We start from the raw sequence: 12,131 nt of genomic DNA on the forward strand, positions 1-12,131 counted from the left end.
CTCGTGTCTCTCTGAGGCGTCTGCTTCTGAGGAGTGCTGTCGAGTCTCTGAGCTCACTTCCTCTTCCTCTCAGCGTTCTGCTCCTCCCACCTACGTTCTAACCTATCAGGTCAAGCAGCTTCTTTATTTAATTAACCAATGACCTTCCTCCATCAATAGTACATAGAAACCATTGTTTATAATTTACATTATCTATGCTATTTTGTTCCAACATCAGAAATGTACTGAGACACATAGCATTAATGATGAACAAGGGTGCCATGCCGGGCATTTTGGAAAAATACAGAGATAGGGACTGCACTCAAAATGTAGAAACATATAGAGATAGCTGTGCTGCATTTCACACAGTTTAAAATTGATTTATGAGATCCTTTAAGGTGGCTAGGAAGACCCACCTTACACGGCTGAAGATTCCATGGCACATCAGCTGGCATGCCAGCAGTAAACATTAGGTCCTTCCATCTTATTCACAGGGAACCTTCAGACTTCAAGGTAAAAGACAGATAGTGTGTGAGGTCTGGTGGGAGTTCAGTGGTCAGAGCAGGGGAGACCTGACTGCTCAGCATCCATGTGTGTTTCTGGTCGAGCCTGTGGAGGAGGTCATGCTAGGTCTGGATCTGGATGGATGAAGACATGGTTTGCTTAGCCTGGTATGAAGTCGTGTGATGTTGGGTGAAAATGTTAAAGAGCATTGGGAATTAAGGAGACCAAAAGGAGAGAGGCAGAGCTTGTTAAGGAAGGAGAATGTTTCCTAATTCCTTGTCTTATGCAAAATACCCAACAGAGGCAGCTGAGGGGGAGGGGAATTTATTTTGCTCACTGTTTGAGGTAGGGAAGGCTTAGTGGCCATCTATGGTGGTAGGAGTGGCCCCTCTTGGTGCCAGGAGGAGCATGGATCAGCTTGCTCACCTCTGAGACTGACCTAGAAACAAAGAGGTTAGGAGAGAGGGGACCTGCCTCTGATCCTTTTATATTGCCCCCTGACCGCAATCTGCCAACTAAGCCCTGTGTCCAAAAGGTTTCACGACTTCCCCAAGTAGCACCCACAGTGGACACCTGGTGTTCACGCACATGAGCTTTTGGGGGACATGTCACTTCCAAGCTACAGCAGCCTTGTTGTGGGACCCAAGATTGATCAATCTGTTGATGAAGGGCTAGGGAACAAACTGGGTTCGGAGAACCCGTCCCTCCATGCTCACCTCCAGCTTGCAGTTCCCCCAGCGGAATGCACACTTGGCTGCAGGGTTCATCTCTCTGGAAGCCACAGAGTCTCTGGCTCTGACAAGAAGGCTCTCAAGCTGTTATGAAGTTCCTTACTGAGACAATTACAAAGGCAGACTGCCACAGACCTAAAACACAATGCAATTTATTTCTGTGGCTCACCTTTCACACCCCTGATAGCACAGACAATTCCTAGCAGTGGCTCAGACACGGCCCAGACAATGAGAAGCGGAGAGAGAGATGCACTGGAGCCCAGGAGACTGTGGGCGTGCATGTGGGGGTGGTGGGAGCATGTTGGGAATGAAGAATGACTGCCCAGCTCTCCACACTCCACCAGCCCTTTTCTGGGCAGGTCTGCGGGGCTGGAAATCATTAGTTCTCTACCAGGCCCCGATGAAAAGGCTGCAGTCTCAGGGCTGCTGCAAACTTCCAGAGCTAGGCTGGGCTTCCTGAAGCTTCTGATGGGACCTCCTGTGGTTTGGGGAGCCAAGGGCACACAGGGGAGCAGACTGAGACTAAAGGGGGGCAGCAGGGAACTTTGCAGTATGTGCAAACGTCCTGATTTCCATGGTGGCATGGTTTAGAATCCCAGGGTACCCTGCTCACTAAGCAGAGCTACTGAATCTCTCTCTCTCTCTCTCTGCAGAGTGGGTACCATGTGACTGCTGAGATAGCGCAGTGGACAAAGGCTTTTGCTGCACAAACCTGATGGCACGTGCTCAGTCCCCTGAACTTACTATTGAAGGCAGAAGCTGACTGTGGAAAGTTTGTCCTCAGTCTCCACACATACGCATGCCATGGCATGTGCACATCCCCCTACATATCAAGCTACACACAAACAATGCAAATGAGCCATATCAATTGTGTGCATGTGCAAATGTGCATAGGTATGTGGGTTTTGGGGGGCAGTATATGCTCATGCATATGGAGGTTAGAGGCCAATCAAGGTGTCTTTCTCTAGGTACCTTCTGCTTGGTTTTTTGTGTTAGGCTTTCTCAGTAGACCGGTTGGTCGCTAAGCCCCAGGGATTCACTTAGCTCTGCTTCCATGGTGCAGGTGTGATAAGCATTTGCCACTATGTCTTTTCAGAAATGAAACATGAATTCTGGGGTTGGAACTCAGGTCCTTACACTTACCAGCTGAGTACCCGCCCTCCCCAGCCTGGCCTTCAGTCATCATTTTTACAGTCAAGGAAACAGGTTCCGAAAGAGCAACCACATCATCCAAAGTGCCCCCCTGAGCACACCGGCTATTAAAAATCCAGACAGTCTGAGCTCAGGGCCCGTGAACCTTAACTGGAAAGGCGAGTCGTCTCATTGAAGATATCGACAGTACTGATGGGGAAGACAGAATTGACTGGAGGTAGGAAAGCAGTAGAAGAAAAGCTGGCAGCTGCTCTCACCTGCAACCTCTGGCTAATTAAGAGGTGAGCAGAGGCAGGAGGGAAGGAAGGGAGCAAAATGTTCCTCAAATGGAAGCAAGCACAAAAGCAAAGGTTCTCCTCCAACATCTTGTTAGTTGAAATGTCCGCTCTCAGCCCCGAGGACTCCAACAGCTATTTCCAAAGACACGGAGCAAAATTAATAGATTCTATTCAATGGGCTTTGCTAGGGTGTCTGGTAGGTAGCATGCCCTGCACTTAGATGCCAGGACTGGGGGAGGCAGGCAGGAGGGAGTAGTTAGGGTGGAGAAGACGAGCAGATGGGGATGAGAAAGCCTTTCCCCCAGAGAGCTATCTGTCTAATGGGGGAGACAGCCATGCATACAAACACAGTTAATGTAGACAGTGAGAAGCACAGGGGAGGGAGGCAGCTCTTAGGTAGGGTGGCAGATCTGCCAGTGCTTATCAGTGGGCATTAGATCTAATTTTGAGCCCAGGAGATGACTTATTTGGTTTACTCTACTACCTTGTAGTCCATCACTGAAGAAATTCGTGGCGGGAACTCAAACAGGATAGGAACCTGGAGGCAGAAGCTGATGCAGAATCACGGGGGCAGGGGGTGCTGCTTACTGACTTGCCCCTCATGGCTTGCTCAGTCTGATTTCTTATAGAACCCAGGACTGATAGGCCAGGAGTGTCCCCATTCATAATGGGCTGTGCCCTCCCTCATCAACCACTAACTAAGAAAATTCCCTACAGACTTGTCTACTTATAGTTGTATCTTCTGGAGGCATTTTTCTCAGCCGAGGTTCCCTCCTCTTAGATGACAAAAGCTGTGTAACTAGCCAGTACAGAGTCCGTTATGTACTGAATAAGGAGACACTATAGGTCAGTGTACTCTTCTCCTCTTCCTCTTCTTCTTCTTCCTCCTTCTCCTCCTCTTCCTCCTCCTCCTCCTCCTCCTCCTCCTCCTCCTCCTCCTCCTCCTCCTCCTCCTTCTTCTTCTCCTCCTCCTGTTCCTCCTCCTCATCATCCTTCTTATTCCCCTTCCCTCTGCCCAGACAGAGTCTCTCATTGGCTTGGGCTCACCTAGCAGATCCTGCTGTCCAGTGAGTCCCAGGATCTGCCTGTGTCTACCTCTCTGGAGCTGGGATTCCATGTGCATGCTATGGCACCTGATATCCACATAAGTTCAAGTACTCATGTTGCAAGATAAGTATTTTGCCAATTGAGTCATCTCTGCTCTCCTAGAAGAATTGCTTATGATGCCAGGGTTGACATGGTATTTCTGGGAAAGCCTAGAGGGAGATGTGGAGGGTTGCTGTCAGGATTGCCTACCAGGCTGAGGAGATAGATCCAAAAAAGCAGGATATCTAGAACTTGACAGCAGATCAAGACATGGGTGTGGTTAAAAAAACAAAAAACAAAACAAACAAACAAACAAAAAAACCCTAAAAGTCCCTTAGTCTTTTTCTGGATAACATGAAGGACCATGACATCATCACTATTGCAGAAAGGACAAGATGAGGTCAGAAGGAGGTGAAGATAAAAACTGTGACAACAGGGGCTAGAGAGATGACTCTGTGGTTAAGAGTACTTAATGTTCTTACAGAGGGCCTGGATCTGGTTATCTCTGCCAGCACCCACACTGGGCAGCTCAAAACTACGTGAAACTGCAGCTCCAGGGGATCTGATGCCCTCTTGACCAGATCCACAGAAAACTGCACTTACGGGCACATGTCCATACATACCATATATACATAATTAAAAATAAAATAAATATTATAAAAACTGTAATAATAATATCTAATGACACTTCTTTAGTGTCAGGAATAGGCATCTGATAGATAGAAGTAGCTCTAGGCCAAGTAAGAAGCAAAAACCTATTTTGCTTCCTGTCACCCAGCTTCTACACACATGTCTGAAGCATGTATAATCTTTTATCATCTTATTTCCATCTATTTATCCAGTTGGTTAGAGAATGATGCTCCCAATTCCAAAGTGATAGGTTTTGTTCACCAATAGAGCAAGTCAACCAGATTGCATAGACATGAACCATAGCTCCACCCACAACTGATCATTCATTTAATGGGCTGACAGGCATTCTGATGTCTAAGTGCATTAACAATGGTGGTGAACCGTCAGTGGACAGCATGACTCTGCATACATGCCCTACTCTATAACTTTATAAACTATGACCAAGTTTATAGTCACCAAATTTGCATACCGTGTGAGATTTTCTCATCCCTGTGACCGAATTCCTGACAAAAGCAACTTATGGGAAAAATGGTCTCTTTTGGTTCGTACTTTAAGAGGGTACAGTCCATCATGGCTGAGAAAACATTGTGGGGTTCACAGCATACAGGATGCATGGTTGCACATCCTCCCAGCTCTATAGACTAGGGAGTAGAGAAGGGATTTGTGATGCTCTGCTGGTTCTCTCCTTTTATCTCTTCCTTCAGTCTGGGAATCTAGATCATAGGATGGAAGATACAGACTACATTCAGGGGGAGCCTTCATCCTCAGTCAGTTCTCTCTGGAAACACCCTCATAGACACAGCCAAAGGTGTGTTCCTCCAATGCTCCAGGCATTTCTCTTCTGTCGATTATGCTTTCTTGATTGAGAATTAAACATATATAAATATATGGACTATAATCATATCCACTCCATTTCCCTTCTACCACTGTCCCCTCCTCTCTAACTTATATCCTCTCCTAATGTCCTGTGTCCATTAGACAGTTCCTAAGAATCTTCTAATGTGGTCAACCTTACCCAACAATTGATTAAAATAGCTCAAACCTCCTAGAACATTATCACGTGGAGCAGGCTCTCTGAAACACGCCCCTTTCTCACCAGGTATCCCACCACTCCTGAATATCCTTCATGAGTCAGGTAAGCATCTCTCTCCTTGTGAAAGAGAGACCAGTGTATTAGGGTTGGGCACCTACAACCCTGCTTTCCGGCCCTCCAAGAAGACACATACCTTGCACTGGTGTAGTTGGAAGTGACCACCCTGAAGCTTATAGTGGGACCTTTCGTTCTCAGAGACCTGCTAGTCCCCCAAGCTGACTCCGTTCATCTCAGAGGAACTGACAACGCCATGCTGTCTGAATATTTACTGGCTCCGCTGCAAGGTAAGAACTCTTTACTCACCCCTCGCTGAAGGGGTGAAACAAAACTAAACCTATGAGATTTTTCAAGTTTCTGTTGTCAAGGTTCGCTGAGGCGTTTGCTACATTAGCTATCTGCTACCTGAAAACCTCCCCCAGCCTTAATTTCTAAGGACCTTTTTTTTTGCTGCAGTATCTGCCAATAGATCTGGGCTATCCTACAGCTCCTTCTCCCTGGAGAGGCATTTACCAGTCAGCCTTTCAGCCAAGCTTTCACTTGGCATCAAATACTGAAGAAAAGGAACTTCACTGCTCGTCCTGACAGGCAGGTCTGCTAATTACACCCACTGGAACAGAAAGCTTGGGAGAAGTTAGGAGCCGGGGCTTAGGAAAGAGAAGGGGGGATTCTTTCCACTCACTTGGTGCTGGAGCCAGCACAGGTGATGTTTGCTGGTCAGGTGACTTTTCCAGGACAGCAGGAGCAAGCCGGAGGGAAGCCATAATACCCCCAGGGGACTCCTGCCATGGGAAGGTGTATGGGTGTCACCCATGCCAATGTTGGTATTCTGGAGTTTGAACGCCTGTTTCTATTCTTAACTCTGCAATATTCAAATGGTTGATGTCTGAGCTACTGTTCTATTGCCGTGAAGAGACACCGCACCCAAGACAACTCTAAGAAAGGAAAGCATTTAAGTGGGGCCTTGCTTACAGTTCCAGAGAGTTAGCCCATTCTCATTACAGTGGGAAGCAGGGTGAGGGCAGACAGGCATGGCACGGGAGCAGTAGCTGAGAGTTTACACCTTGGTCCACAAGTGTAAGGCAGAGAGAGAAAGACTGGGCTGCGCATGGGCTTTTGAACCCTCAAAGCCCACTCCCAGGGACACACCTTTTCCAACAAGACCACACCCTTGATCCTTCCTAAACAGTCCACCAATTAGAGACCAAACATTCAAACAAGCGAGCCTACAGGGTCAGTCTCATTCAAATCACCCTGGTTTGCTTTGGGCCAACTATGGGTTCTCAGCATCTCACCGGCTTCCCGTGACAACTGATATTGATGGCCAGCTTGAGAAGGTCTAGGTTCACTGAAGAGATGATCCTCTAGGGATTTCTGCGAGAGATTCTCTTGGTCAGGTTAATTGAGATGGGGAAACCTATTCTAAATGTGGGAAGTACTTGTGGTCTGGGGCCCGGGACCGAATGGAAAGGAGAGAATTGTTGAGCATCAGTTTCATCTCTCTCTTCATCCTGACTGCTGGCAGCATGAGTAGCCTCCGTCCGTGCACTTGGCATCATTGCCTTTCACCCTACAGGCTCAGACCGTGAACCCGAATAAACTCTACCTTCTCCAAATTGTTTAATCAAGTATTGTCATTGTAGCATTGAGAAAAGCAATTAATGCTGTTTCTAACTGGGCACTAATGTAGATAGCATAAGCCAGCTATGGTGGGTGGCACTTGTCTGTTGTAGTCCCAGAAACCTGAAGGATGAGGCAGGAGGATCGTTTGTGCCTAAGAAGTTCAAAGCCAGTATAGACAATACAGTAAGTTCTTGTCTCAAAATAAGAGTGAAATAATATAAACCTCAGAGAATGTTTCTGAGCATTCAAGAAATTATGTATGAATTGGTTATGATAGCTATTGGGATTACCACCAGCTCTTAGCAAAGTCAGATTTTGCTTCTTGTTTATGCTTGAAGTTTCTTTACTTAGAATTCGCATGTCCCATCACTGCTGCCAAGAGCAGACTCCAAGAGCAGATCCTCCAAGAATAAGCTTCCATGTTCCCTCCTTCCCAGTCCCCTTTGACATCTCTTGGTCTGATGAACTCTGCACTTTGGGAAGCATTAGCAGCAGGCGCAGTGACTTTCCTGTGTCCTGTTGCACTTCGTTCTTTGAATCTCCATTCTGATGCCTGAAGGTACTTGTGGGGGTGGGGGATGCTGTTGCCTGATGCTATTGATGCATCCCCAAAGAGCTTTGAATAGCTCTGGTTGTCACATCCATCACACCTCGCTGTGGTTTATTATCTGCCTTTCCAACAGGGACTTGGGTTGTAGCCTTAGTATCTTGCAAATGGCAGATGCCCAAAGCACACCGGTTGAATCGATAAATGAAGGAAAGGTCTTGTCGGTTATCTTTACATATCCTACAGTGCCAAACGCAGAGTGTGCCCTCAGTATTTGTCTAAAGACAAATTCAATGTGCACAATGGTAGGTTCGCACAACCAGATACCTCTGGGGACCACATGGGTAACCAGCGCCAGTGGCCACAGTACACATAAAGTCAAGAACAGGGACAATGGGGGTGACTACATTTGTTTTCTAAAAGCCTCCCATCTGGCTAATGATAGGGTTCAGCAAGTAAAGGAGCTTGCTGCCAATCCCCAGGACACACAGGGTGGAAGGAAAGAACTGGGTCTTGCAAGTTGTTCTCTGATCGCCACATGTGTGCTGTATCATGTCCACACATACAGGCACAGTAAGTATGTAAATATAAAAATATTTTAATTAAAAAAGTCTCACAGCATGTTATTTAGACCCTGATTGCCTAGAAAGAAAAAAAAGTGCCCATCTGTGGGCCAAACTATGCCTACCATGCATTTTCCTATGACCCTAACTATGAAATAAGTAAAGTTGCTGACACATAATACTTAGAAATTCACATCAAATATAAGACAGCCACTATTTGAGGCAGTTTGTGACGCATGTGTGTGGCATTTCCTCTGTTCTTTGGGAGCTGTGTCTCAGCTTACTAAATTCTTCTGGCACCCACTGAAACCTGAAATTATATCTCTGCTCAGAACTTTCAAGTAAATTCTCAGGTAAACAGAGAGCTAACTTTTTCAGGCCCGCATATAGATGGTCGATAAATAATTCTTATATTGTCCCTTCTAAGTAGCGTATCATTTGCAAGTACCAGTCTGTGTGACACCATTGAGGGGTAGTGATAGGGAAAACTGTAGCCAGGAGGGCAGTGGACATAAGGGATCCTCAAAGGCAAGGAAACCTTTGTGGCATGTATCTCCCTCATCCTACCCCAAAGCCTGTGACTGCTCCTTACGAAACGAGGTTCCTTTCCAATAGTGAGGACAGGTAAGGACCACACGACCTTCAAGTCTCTGCGGGAATCACTTGAGGTCACTGGGTTGGAAGCTGACTCTGGAGAAGAGGTCACTGAGGATGGGGGCGGGTAAGGGCGTTGGAAGTGGGAATCTTTCCTCAGCTGGGCTTTAATTTGGAGACAGGATCTTTTCTGCCGCTTCAGTCCCCACAAATCTGTTCTGAGCTCGTCTGTGGGCTTCACATATGTGGCGGGGCACTCAGTGTTCAAAGCAGCGATGCAGCCTCTCCTCCCCAGCACCATCTGATGCAGCAGGGCTTGGCCAGACGGGAGAAATGGGCCAGGAGGAGAACAGGCAGCCCATTTTCCCATCCTGCACCAGGGAGCATATGGAGGATGCATGGTCCAGGGATTCCTGCTAAATAACTTGGGAGAAGCAACAAGGGGATGGAGCTCTATAGGACCGTCATGAAGGCATTTTAACTACACATAGGTCTGAGCAGCATCACCCTAAGGGCTTTCCAGGCTCTGATCCTGGCCAACTCAACAGTTCTCTAGCTGGGCTGCCCCTTCCAGGGCCTGAAGAAGAGCAGATAAAGAATATGCAGGCATGGGGTTGGGGATGTAGCTCAGTGGTAGAGCACTTGCCTGGCATGTGCAAGGCATTGGGGTCTGTCCCTACCACTGTTACCAAGAAGGAGCAGGAAGGAGGGGGAAGGAAGGATGTTCCTAACTTTCGAAGACTTTAGAAGAAACCTGGCACCTCTCCTCGACTGTGGGCAAAACTGCTCGTCTTGTCCTTGGCAGATGCTACCTTGAATACCTTGAGATTGTGTAAACACAATCATAGTAGACTGATCTTCTATAGTCTTCTCTCCATCACACTAGACAACCTTCCCTAACACACACACATGCACATGCTCACACATGCACATGCACACACACCCTGCCTTCAAGCCCATCTCCATCATCTCTAATTTGGATAATTGTCCTTGCCTGCCCTAGTCTTCCATGGTCTCTGAATTCACACCAGACTAACTGTCCAGAGCTCCCTTGCTCTGGATCTATTTCCGAGCTCTGATTATTCCCTGTATTCAACCCCACTACACTACCTAATGGCCCTCTGGGTCCTGGCCCTGGTGCCTGGTGACCGATGCACCCGCTGCTCTATTATTTTGCTTAGGCAATTCCAGCTGCATGGCTCTCCTTTCGCTCTCCAAACACCAGGTCTCTTCCTGCTCTGGGGCCATGCACCTGCTACTCTCTGACCCTCAATGGAGGACATGATTGACAGATTCTCTTCAGGGAGTCCTCAGCTTAAATGTCTGGGTCTTTCCTCCTGACCCCTCTTCCCAAAGGGCTAATTCTACTCTCTCACCATCACAAGCCTCTCCGTTCCCCCTTCTTCTTCATTTTCCTCTTCTTTCTTTTCTTCTCTTCTCCTCCTCTCCCTTGCCCCTGACCCGCTCCTATTTTTACTCCCCCTCCTGCTCTTTAACATTCCCCATGCTGGCACTTCATTGCCATCCAAGTCTCCTTATTGACGACCGTACCCACAATTTATCCTTCTCCTCATTCACCCCCAAGAGCACACAGGCACAAAGCACAGGCTGCTGTTCCACACCCTATGTTCTTCCTCCTAATACAGCTGCCAGAAGACTTTTTTGTTCTGATGAGCAAAATGCTTTAAATGAATGAATAAATGAATGAACGCCCGAAATCACTCCTGTGTTGTGAGTTATGCCCCTGGTTACTTGTTGCTTTTCCAAGAGCAGAGAGCTATCTACACTGAGTGGGAACAAATGGATAGAAATGACTCACAACAAGCGAGAAAATTTGTCAACAGCTAGTCTAGGACTGCCCCAAGGCTAACCGATTGTGGAACCAACAGCCAGAGATGAGAAAATCTAGCTAACACGGTGGCGACTTTAGCAAGAGGGACACTAGGTGTAGAATCTGAGCCTGGCGATCAGCATGCACCATGAGAATGCCACATAGTTTTGCAAGATCCAGGATTTGAGTTATAGATTGGGCACATTCAGAACCACACTAAGAAGGTGCAGCTTGGTGGCACAGCTCCTAACTGCATGTGAGGCTACAGGTTTGAGGCTCAGTACAGTAAAAACAGGAGCAACAGCAACAACCTAGAGTGGATGGTAGCTCGGTGGTGAATGGGGGTTCTGCCCAAACTGCTCATGGAGTGAGCAGTTGTCACTGCAGTCAGCGTCTACATGTCGGCCAATGGGTAAGGCTGGGTAGCCCGGGATTTGAAGTGTGACTGCCGGAAGGTCAAAGCAAAAGATACAAGCTTGCCTATGAGTACCTACACACCAGAACTGAGCATGGCCAGAGACTCTCGGACTCCGAAAATTGATTTTGTTTTTTTTTTTTTCCTTAATTGGTAGTTTATCTGTGGGCACTGACAGGAATTCTACAAAAGGCAGGCAAAGCCCTTCTCCTCCTTCAGCTTAGACGTGATCCCAAATGTTAGCCAAACAGCTTCAGTAGCTGCATTTGGAGATAAACTCTGGACCTGAGCTGCTCCAGGATAGCTCCTGCCTTGGGATGTCACTCAGACATCATCCAGAAAGGTCACAGACAATGAGAAAAGCCCAACATATCCCATGGATGCCAAGAAAGCCTCAGGTGAATCAGTATAAGGGCCACAGAATATTGGGGCATAGGAATAGGTGAACTTGATATGGTTGCATGTACAGATAGAAAACTCTGTTCTGGTTTGAAAAATTACTTCTGCTAGGAATGGAGAGATGGCTCTATTGATGCAATACTTGGCATGTGGCATAAGGACTTGAGTCCAGTCCCCAGAATACATGTAAAAATTAGGCACAGAAGGGAGACTGAGACCGATTCCTGGAGCTCACTGGCTGTCCAGCGTAGCTGAGTCAAAGAACTTGGTCTTAGAAAACAAGGTGGCCAGCAGATTAGGGCTGACACTGGAAATTGGCTTCTGGCTACACCCACACCCATACCCTCGTACACACACACCCATACCCCATACACACACACCCATACCCCCGTACACACACACCCATACCTCCGTACACACACACCCATACCCCCGTACACACACACTATACCCCATACACACACACTATACCCCATACACACACACCCATACCCCCATACACACACACTATACCCCATACACACACACCCATACCCCCGGACACACACACCCATACTCCCATACACACACACACACACCCATACCCCTGTACACACACACACACATACCCCTGTACACACACCCATACCCCTGTACACACACACACACATACCCCTGTACACACACACCCATACCCCTGTACACACAAACACACACACACACACCCATA

The 12,131-nt window shown here is 47.4% G+C and overlaps 1 protein-coding gene across 2 annotated transcripts in view; it reads right to left on the reverse strand.

Moving 5' to 3' along the window:
- The window catches only part of Gria1 (glutamate ionotropic receptor AMPA type subunit 1), a 326,032-nt gene that overhangs the window by 260,032 nt on the left and 53,869 nt on the right, over window positions 1-12,131 (reverse strand). The window lies entirely within an intron of this gene.

The sequence above is a fragment of the Microtus ochrogaster genome, chromosome 7, assembly GCF_000317375.1.
Source record: "Microtus ochrogaster isolate Prairie Vole_2 chromosome 7, MicOch1.0, whole genome shotgun sequence".
NCBI lineage: Eukaryota > Metazoa > Chordata > Mammalia > Rodentia > Cricetidae > Microtus > Microtus ochrogaster.